The sequence below is a fragment of the Callorhinus ursinus genome, unplaced genomic scaffold (genome assembly GCF_003265705.2).
Source record: "Callorhinus ursinus isolate GAN/ISIS: 27379988/994484 unplaced genomic scaffold, GSC_fseal_2.0 scaffold8, whole genome shotgun sequence".
Classification (NCBI taxonomy): Eukaryota; Metazoa; Chordata; class Mammalia; order Carnivora; family Otariidae; genus Callorhinus; species Callorhinus ursinus.
This window is the reverse complement of record NW_027397070.1, coordinates 63,213,156-63,223,354: the sequence shown is the minus strand read 5'-3', so window position 1 is coordinate 63,223,354 and position 10,199 is coordinate 63,213,156. Positions and strand designations below refer to the sequence as shown.

The 10,199-nt window shown below is 54.5% G+C and overlaps 1 protein-coding gene across 3 annotated transcripts in view; it reads left to right on the top strand.

The window, feature by feature from the left end:
* Positions 1–9,693: 9,693 nt before the first annotated feature.
* ASB2 (ankyrin repeat and SOCS box containing 2) overlaps positions 9,694–10,199 on the top strand; it is a 38,470-nt gene continuing 37,964 nt past the window's right edge. For all 3 annotated transcript variants that reach the window (XM_025869427.2, XM_073895828.1, XM_025869426.2), the window contains exon 1: positions 9,694–9,997. The gene's annotated coding sequence lies outside the window, so the exon portion shown is untranslated. The remainder of the gene's footprint in view (positions 9,998–10,199) is intronic.

The following is a 10,199-nucleotide window of genomic DNA, read 5'->3' as shown; positions in this document are numbered from 1 at the left end:
GAGAAGGGCCTGCTCCGAGCAGGGGAAATCAGCTGCCTCGTGTACAAGACACGCAGCGGGAGCACCACCCGCGCCGCCCCGCACCCCTGCTCTGCGGAGTCCGCCTGAGGGCCGGAGGGAATGGGCATTCAAGCCCGAGAGGCTCCAAGGGCCCGAACATGCAGACAGGTGGGGGCATCGAGTGAGAAGAGGGGCCGAGGGAGGTGTGCGGGGCTGGCCGCCAGGGCCATCAACAGGCATGAACCTGGGCCTGTTTAGATTCTCCCGGGATCCGCCTTTCCCCAGGGGGAGGCGGCAGCCCTCAGCCAGACGGGGCCCGGACGGCCGGGGCCGTGGGCGCGGGAGAGGGTTCTCTCCCCGTCACACCGCACAGCAGACACCTGCTCCCGTCCGCCCGGCGCTGCTGGTAAATATAGGCCCAGGGGCCCTGAGGGAAGGGCGAGGACTGAGGGGCCACAGAACAGGCCCTGCATGGACAGAAGAGTCAGCTCCCCTCCCAGGAGCCTGGCGGCTGGCAGTGCCTTGCAGCTGCGGGCCGGCTGCCCCCACCCCCGAAGAGAGCCCTGGCCGCGGCGGGTGAGGGTGTGTGCCCGGGTCACACGCTCTTCGGCCACCAGGCCAGGAGCTATGACAGTGCAGTTTGGGGCCGATGCTGGCCGGCATCAGCGGCACCAGGAAAACTGGGAAGTAAGGGACAAAGGGAAATTACAGAGAGAGAGAGACAGGAATTTTAAAAATCTGAACCCTGTACTAACTGAGTGAATTTGGGAAATCATCTCAAAGTCTCTGAGCCTCCACCTCCTTAGCGGTAAAATGGGGACGGTCACATCCTCCCTCCCCGGGGTGTGAGACACATCACGCCCTCCTTCCCAGTGTCCGCTCACACCAGGGGTCCCTGGCGGTCTGGGGGTGGGGGGTGTGGAGCCAGCCTCCCTCGGTCACAAGCAACACGGTGAGTGTGCATGCGTGTGAGAGGGTCTTTGTGCACAAAGATCAACAGCAAGCACATTGACTGAATTCTGGCCATCAGCCATTATTTGGAAATTACATATGATGAGAGGTTGAATCCCAGGTTCAGAGACTCTTCCAAAATCATTCTTATCCCATTTTTTATTTCTGTTTTGGAAAATACGTAGGTAGGCTCGATTTGAATTGCAACTGACAAGTAGGATTCCTGATCTCTGAGAACAAACATACATGTGTGCACCGACCTATAGCTGCTCATTCTGGTTTCACCAACACTCAGCGTTTGGAAGGGTCTGTATTCTTAACAGTGCCTCTTCTCCATTTAGGGCTCCAGAGAGGGGAAAGATTTGTATAGGGTCGCACAGAACTTTCCAGAAGGACCAAGACCAGCATGCTGGTGGCTAGGTCCAAGCTCATTTCAATGTGACAGGTGCCTTCGACCCGCATGTGCTCTCTCTCGCTCTCTCTCTCTCTCTCTCTCTCTCTCACACACACACACACACACACGCACGCACTAAGAAAGCACAGAAAGCCATATTACTAGAAAACAAGAGACTTCAACAGCTATTTAATATTTTCATAAGACTTGTTATTCACCAACTATCATGCCAGCTGGTGGGTTAAATGCACCTCTTTTCTTCACTTAGAGAATGGGAGCTCTGTGTGGGTGTGGTGTGCACCTGCGTGCGCGTGTCTGCATGTACCAGCCGCCAGCAGGAGCCTGGCCCAGCAGAGCTGAGACCCACCTGGGGCCCCCCTTTCCTGCTAAATGGAGAAACCCCAACCGTCATAATGGTCACCAAGGCTGTTCCTTCTGCTTTGCTCAAACCGCGGCTGCATTTCCCTCTGCCGGTGACCTTCAGGGCTGGTTTACGAGCCCGTTCAAGGAGCCCTTCTTGTAACAGTCAAAGGCATTTGAAATCCAAACACCTGGCCTTCTTGATGGCAGCTATTCCTGAAATCCAAAGCCATCCCCAGGAGCGAAGGGGAGACCCCTGCCCCTTCCCCTCATCTGCTCAGTGCAGACCTCATTTTCTTCCCACCGGCCTTTTTCCCATAGCAAGCCAGGCTTGCTCCACCACAGCACCATGGACATTTGGACCGTTAATTCTATTTTGGGGAGGCTGTTCTGTGCTTTGTAGGGTGTCTGTTTGTTTATACTTTGTAAGATGTTTGGAAGCATCCCCGGCCTCTACCCACTAGATGCCAGGAGCAAACCCCCTTCAGTGGTGGCTACCAAAGATGTCTCCAGGAATTGTCAAATGTCCCCTGGGAGGTAATTGTCCCCAGTGAAGGAGTACTGTTTCCCTGCCAGCCACCAACCCCTCTGTCTCTATAAGGAAGTTTAAGCTAATAACCACCACTAACATTTGTAAGCCTTTATTCTAAGGAAGATATAGATACTTTCTTATGAGATATGTCATTCTTCCTTCATTTTATATATCAGGAAGCCAACGCTCAGAGAGGTTAAGCAAGTGGTCCAAGCTCACACAGCGAGCACGTGGTAGAGCTAGCAGATGACTTCAGGGTCTGGACTCCTGGCCACTGGGCTCTGCAGGGAGATCCAGGGCAGTCACCTCCCAAGTGATCCTGTGCTGGGAGTGGCCCCAGCCTGACCTCTTGGAGTGGGAACAATGAGGCACAATGACATTGACCCCCAAACTGCCCATGCTTGAAGCCTCAGGCCTGGGGCTTGTGGTCTATTGTAAACCACATCCTCCCCACCGAACATTTCTGGGATTCTCCAGGGGGTAGCAGGCATCTTAAATGTGGGCCCGAGGAGCTCCAGCCTCCCTTCTGGGCTCATCTTCCTCTGGTGTGGTGGGCTTCCCGCCCATTTGCCCAAAAACTGGGGAGGTAAAGTCCGCAACTCAATGTGACGATTAACCGCTAAGGCCCCACTGTAAGCTTGGGAGGGAGCTGCGGAGAAGGCGGGAGTGGATTTCCCTTGCTGGCCCCTCCTGCTCTCCAACTCCGGTTCCCTTGCCTTAGAAAGAGGATGCTGGGCAAGATGTGCTCCTACGACCTTCCCCTTTCAACATTCCTTGTTCTTCTGCTCTTGCAGTTCTGTGTGGGACAGAGGCAGACGTGTCACCATCACCAAGTTCAGGCAAGTCCCAGGAGGGTCTCGGGGCCTCCACCTGTAGTAGTGGGATGCTGACTCTCCCCTAGGGACGGCGGGTCCACTCCCTGCCCCATCACACCTAGAACCCAGGCCCTCCTCATCAGAGCAAACCCAGGGCCGTCCCCAGAGCGGCGGTGCTGGCTGACACCTCCGTGATGTCACATCACCAGCCACTTTGGATTCCCCCCAGGAGCGGGGCCGGGCAGAAAGCTAAAGCCTGGGAGCAGTCCACTGCCCTGCAGCTGCCAAATCCAAAACAGCTGCGTGTCTGGAGTGGCCCCTGCGCTTGCTGTGAGCTCTGCCTCCGGAGTAGCGGGCCCAGCAACTGCATTCGAGAGGCATCTGTCCCCACCTTCACCACAGTGACAGAGCGAATGGGTCCGCGACTGGCCCCAGCTCCAGCCAGATGGTGAGGGGCCAGCCAAGCAGCTGCTGCATCCAGCCGGCCCTACGGCCTCCGACACAGTCTGGGGCTCATCCCTGGGAAGGAGGCTGGTAGCAGGGTCTGCATGCAAGGGTCCTTTCTCTCCTACCAAAAGGCAATAGGAAGCTCCGGGCCCTGCTATGGATGGACACAGTGATGTTTATAGAAAACCTGTTCCCAGCAGTTAACTTGGGTTGAACTTTGTTTCTGAGTCCCCAAGGGTGACTCAGACATGGTGAGATCAAGCTCTGGAGGGAGCCAAGAGGCCTGACCAGCTGATAGGGCCAGCAGCCTCCAGGATGGATCAGCCCAAGGCTCACCGGCTGCCTGAGCTCACGTGACCCGTGGGAGATGCCCTTCCCTCCTACACAGGCCCCTGCAGGTGGCAGGTGTGGAGGAAGAAGTCCCAAGGCTGAGCGTCTTCTGAGTGCTGAGCCCCAGGTGGGCTCTTTGAGCCCTGGGATCTCATCAAACCCCCTAAGAGCCATCGGACAGAGGAGTTGTCACTCCCATTTTTCTCTGAAGATGAAACAGATTCGGTGAGGTGCAGGGCTGTGGCCAGGGTCCCGAAGCAAGGGAGGAAAAGGCAGGGATTATCCAACCCCAGTGCCCGTGCTGGAAACGGGACAGTGTGGCACTCACTGGGATTGCACGTGGGTGGCATCTCCCAACAAGGAAGATACCATCTGCACAGGGTTGGCCAAGCATGTCCCAGCCATGTCCCTACCAGGCCCAGGACACCCTCCAGGGGCAAGACATCCACTGGAGGAAGTCAGAACTCTCACACAGATGGGCCTGAACTCCAGGGATTCTGCTGCAGATGGGCCTTTCCCCAGGGGCCGAGAGCCAGGAGAGGTGCCAGATGGCCTCACTCTGAGCCTCTGGGCAGGGGTAGAGCAGGAAGCGGTGAGCCCATGTCTCTGCCATGTCTTTCTGTCTGTAGCTCTGTCCAGGACCCTCTTGTCTGCGGTCAGTTATGGCTCAGGGAGGCCCCCAGCCAGTTTCAAGAACCCCACGGCCCAGGATTGGGCTTGTACCTCATATCTGCTCATTTTGATGGAAACCCTTATAAGATCCAACGATTCTTCCCCTTATGTGCACGTGGGGCATTGGCGGGAACAGGGCTGGACCAGGCTTCCCCTTGCCGGTCCCTAAGGGCCCTCCTCCTGGTGGGTGTCATCTCCACATGTAGGGTGTTGACAGGGCATGAGTTTGGCCTGCCCCTTTCTCCAGTCTGAGGGGTGAGGGCCATGCCCCCACTCTGCTCTCTAGAAATGGGAAGATTGTCTTCTCTCCCCTTGGCCCCCTGAGCTGGGCAGTTGAGGGGGTCCAGATTGTTCCAGAGGAAAGCACCATCGGCCGCACGTCAGAGGCCACAGTGCTCACTTTAAAGAAAGGAAGAGAGGCTGGGACTTGTCTCTGCCCTCTCCTTGATCCCCTCCTTCCCTTTCCATAGATGCACCTTCCTCCCTCCCAGGACTCGGCCTCGGTGGGCCCGCCACCTCACCCCCCTGCCATCTGCTCTCTGTCCACCACCCTCCCCCATCCAGGATGCTGTCCAGGGTGAGGACTGGACTCTTGTCTGTTCTTCATCTCTTGAAACCAAAATAAACTAATATCAAGAGGCAGCCAGGGCTGGGGGCCAGGATGCCAAGGCCACAGGGGTGCTTATTTTAGCGGTTGATGTTCCATCGCTGGGTCGGAGCTGTCCCCGGACTTGGCACTGACCCACATCTCAGCTCCCTCCTCCCCACTTAGCTGGCGTTTCCTCTCCGCCTCTCTCCCTCTCCTTCCTGGAAGAGGTATCACTGCCATAGGAAAATGTGCTGGTGTTGGCATCCTCTTCGGGCCCTGCTAGGTGTAGGGCTCTATTAACTACCTCTCCATCACACGCACGCATGCACATGCATGCACGCACACCTCTATTTATGGGAATTCAGATTAAAATAAACAAGGAGGGAAGACTGGAAGAGATGGGCCAGGTGTGTGTGTGTGTGTGTGTGTGGCCAAGAGTCAGGCTGAGGCTGGCGGGCCGGGCTCCAGCCCTCCCCAACTCAGACCTAGAAGCTGTGTGGCTTGAATGTTAGCACAGACATTCAACACCTAATGAGCATTTACTATGTGCCAGGCACTGTTGTAGGCACTGACAACAGCAAGACTATTCTACATGGGAGAGATAGGCAATAAAGAAATGATGTAAATCTGTAATAAGTAAGGAGGGGTGGTAAGTGTTACAGAGAAAAATAAAACAGGACAGGGGACTAGAGAGGGAGGGAGGGAGGGTTCTATTTACCATCGGAAAGTGGAAGCTTCCTGGTGCCATGTGTGAGCCCTGGGGGCTTTTTTTTGCGGGTCACATTCTTCTTCTTGCTTCCCTGTAGGTTGACCAGTTGTTTGCTTTCGGCTCCAGCATCTACCCATCCCTCTTTTACCCCTTTCTGTCCTCATAAAAACGCTCCCTGGAGGGCTGTTCCACGGGCCCACCTCTGGGGTCTTAAACAAAGTTGGAGACCCTGGGAGGGCTCCAGAGATCACAGAGGCCAGGGATTCTCCAAAGCTCAGTGTCATTTGTCATCAGGGACATGCAAATTAAAGCTGCAACAAGATGTCACCAAAGCCCATCAGAATGGATAATATGAAAAAAGTCGGAGCGACTGGAACTCTTATACATGGCTGACAGGAGTGCAGATTGGTACAACTTTGGAAAACTGATAGTTTTACTAAAGTTGAACACATGCCCATCCATAACCCAGGGACTCCCATCTGAGGTGCATACCCAACAGAAATGGGGACATGCATGCACCAAAAGATGTGTATTGGAATGTTCATAGCCCTGTATTCCTAACTGTCCCAAACTGCCCAGATGCCCACCAGCAGTAGAACAGATAAGCTGTGGTATATTCAGCAGGGAATATCACATGGCCGTGAGAAGGAACAACCCAGAACATGGACGCATCTCACAATACACCATTGAATGAAAGAAGGCACCGCTGTGATGCCATTCATATGACATTCAGAACAACCTTTACTGTTAGAGGTCAGGGGAGTGGTCACCCACCCTTGGCAGGAGGAGATGGGTGGTGGTGTCGGGGCGGTGCAGAGGAGGGGTGCGAAATGGGGGGCTTCTGCGGTGCTGTTAATATCCTCTCTTCGATGCAAATCCTGGGGGTCTTCCATTTGTGAAAGTCCATTGAGCTGTACACGTGTGTGCACTTTTCATGTGCATATAATGTGTTAATAAAAACTTGTAAGAAATCAGTGCTGTTCAGGCCTCAACTCAGATGAATTCATAAGGATGTCTGGGGTAGAGGGGCGCCTGGGTGGCCCAGTCGGTTAAGAGTCTGACTCTTGATTTCAGCTCAGGTCATGATCTCAGGGTCTTGAGATCGAGCCCCACGTCAGGCTCCATGCTGGGTGCAGAGTCTGCTTAAGATTCTCTCTCTCCCTCTGCCTCTGTTCCTCCCCCCTCACTCTCTCTCTCTCTCCTTTCTAAATAATAATAATAATAATAATAATAACAATAAAGAATCTATGGGGTAGGGACGCCTGGGTGGCTCAGTCCTTAAGCATCTGCCTTCGGCTCGGGTCATGATCCTGGGGTCCTGGGATCGAGCCCCACATCGGGCTCCCTGCTCAGCAGGAAGCCTGCTTCTCCCTCTCCCACTCCCCCTGCTTGACTTCCCTCTCTCACTGTCTTCCTTGTCAAATAAACAAATAAAATCTTAAAAAAAAAAAAAAAAAGAATCTCTGGGGTAGAGTCAGCCCAGCCTGTTTGTTCTGGAGGGAGCTGCCTATGATGTCAATAGACAGGCCAACCTGTCTTTGGCCTGGGCTTTGTGGACTTAACTGCAACGTCAAGCCTCCCAACTGGGATGAGTAAGGACCAGGGGAAAAGCAAACGTTCACCAATTGACTTTCATAACCTTGTGGGGTTCCTTGTTCTGCCCCAATATTTGGATTCCCTGTTGCATGGGGGGAGGGGGCTGGGGGATGGTGGGCAGAGCCGTGGCTGAAAGCACTGCTTTTTATGTTAGGCAGTTGTGGTTCAGATCTAAACAATCACTTATACATCGTGGGATGATGGACAAGTTCCCCAACCCCCTGAGCCTCAGTTTCCTCATCTGTGAAGCAGGGGTGATGACAGCACCTGCCAGGAAGGTTGTATGAATACAGCAGGATGATGCCATTTATTTTTTTTTAATTTTATTTTATTTACATTTAAATTGCTAACATAGAGTGTGTCATTATTGTCAGAGGTAGAGGTCAGGGATTCAGTGGTTGCACGCAATACCCAGGGCTCATTCCATCCGTGCCCTCCTTAATGCCCGTCACCCAGTTACTCCAGCCCCCCCTCCAATGATGCCATTTATTAGCGGAAATGTGTCCGGCCAGCCCCTCCCCCTGCTGGCCACCCCCAGCGCACTTTCTGTTCCCTGTGACTCTTTACCCACAATTTAGGATCTGGATTTTCAAAAGCTGAGTGAAGACATAAGGCAACAGGATTTGGAGAGTGAGTTTCTCCAGCTCACTCCACTATGAGAGGTTTGTCTGGATTGGGAGGGAGAGGTAAGGCAGAAGGCCACTTGAGAAGGGACGCGGTGACTGCCCATGGCCCACCCCTCCCAGGGCACATCTGGGGAGGGGGTCTGGACAATTAGAGAGCAGAAGGACCTGTGCCTCACCCCTTGCTGGGAGCCCATGGAAGCATCAAGACCCCAGGGATGCACTCCACGGGACCCACTAGAAATTCCTCCTGCGGAGGACAACCCCCAAACAGTAAAGAGAACTGGATGGCCCCTCAATGCCCTCCCCTCGTCGCCCCCCCCTCACTGTGGCATAGGGGCCTGGGAGGGGCCGGGCATGAGCTAATTTTGAGGGGCCACCAACAATAGTAGCCTGGAGGGTGGGGCAGCCCCAACTGGGGCGATACAGGTGCCAGAGCCGAGTAGCTGGGAGACAGCCTGGGACTGACGGTGTCCTCCAGTCCCCAGCACCAGATCAGACGTCCAGAACTTCAACCAGAACCCAGGGTACCCTGCGTTCACTGAGATTTAGAATGTTCACTGAGGGGGAATGTTCCAAGAGACTGTAAAGGCATCCTGCCTTTGACTCTGTAGGAAATCATGCTAGGGGGTCGTAAATCCAGTATCCTCCAAGGGGAATGGGCCTTTGAAATTGAATTTTTTTCCATTTAGAAGAATAGACGAAGTGACATTTCCAGCCCCCTCCCTCACTCCAGCAGGTGGGGATGTAAGTGTCTGGCAGCGTGCCAGGAGCATCCTGGCTACTCAGTGCATGTGGCTGAGCATGTTGTCTCTGCCACTGCATGCTGACACTTTGTGCCATTCGATCTATTCCAGAAAACGGGGTCTTTCTTCCCTGGCCGTGTGCTGGCAGAAGGGTTCCCTCTGCTTTGTGCTGCTACTAAGGCCGGTGCACGCACTAGTTTGTTTGTTTGCTTGTTTGTTCCCCTGCCTTTTGCAACCCAGCCCCACCCCATGCATGACAGCCCGCTGGATCCCTGAACCTCCAAGGCAGGCTCTGCCTCTGGAGCATGCTCAGCGGTGTTTGCCAAGCCCGCTTACCCCAAACCCAAACACCCTTCCCTCCCGCTCTCTTCTCTCTGCTCCTGTTCATCGTCTGCCTCCCTGCCTTCCCTCCATCCACCCTTCTCCCTGCCCTCTTCCCAGCCTCCCTGCCTCCCCCACCTTCCCCTCTGCTCCCCCTTCTGTCCCCGAGCCCCTGCTGCTCTCTCGCTCTTGCTCGTCTGTCTTCCAAGATCCCCTTTTCATCCCTGGATTATCTCAGTGTCCCTCTCCCCTCGCTTCTCTGTTTTCCCCAGTTACCTCTCCTTTCTCCTCTCCTGTATGCCTTCTCCCCTCTCCTCCTGCACAGCTTCCTTTCCTTCTTCCTCTCCATCACCTTTTTGCACTTCCTTCCCTTCTCCTGTCCCCTAGTGTCTCCCCCCCCCCCCCTCCGCTCTGTCTCCTAATCTCCCAGCTCGGGCTCCCCACCCTCTTTCCCTCTCTCTCTGTCTCTCACCCTCCCTATCTCTCTCCTCTCTCACTCCCTCCTGGGGAGTTCCAGAAACATACCCATATATGGCCTCCATGTCAAGGATCACAAATGACGACGTCACGTGAGGGCCAGTGCTCTGAGATGCTCTCTGCCGCGAGGTCCGTAATTGACGCACCGTGGATGGACGGAAGGCGGCAGGGCGGCCTCCTCCGGGCGATCTTCAAATAGGACATCTGAGAGGCACAACATCTTATAGTTTGGCTGGCCATCACTGGTCATGCGGTGGGCCCAAAATAAACTCCCTGCTTCAAAGGAAAGCGTTTCAGAACTGCCTGGCAGAGCGGCCAGGAGCTCAGGGCCAGGGCAGAAGGAAAACTCAGGGAGCATGTTCTGAATTAAGACACTCTCAAGAAAACCCTTTTTAGTACCCCTGAATTGTGTGCCCCTGTTTCAGAGCCTAACAGGTAATGCATGCTTTCGACTTTCTTACACAGACTTCGAGAAAGATTGTTTGGCTGGGACTTAACCACTGTGTTGCTTGTTGGTGACTTCTTATTGTCAAGACTCCTTGCCTGCGCCTCTCTCTCCTGTCTCTTGTGTAGAAAGCATGCCGGGGACTTTCACTTTGGACCTGGGGGACAGAGAATAGGCCATATGCATGCACTT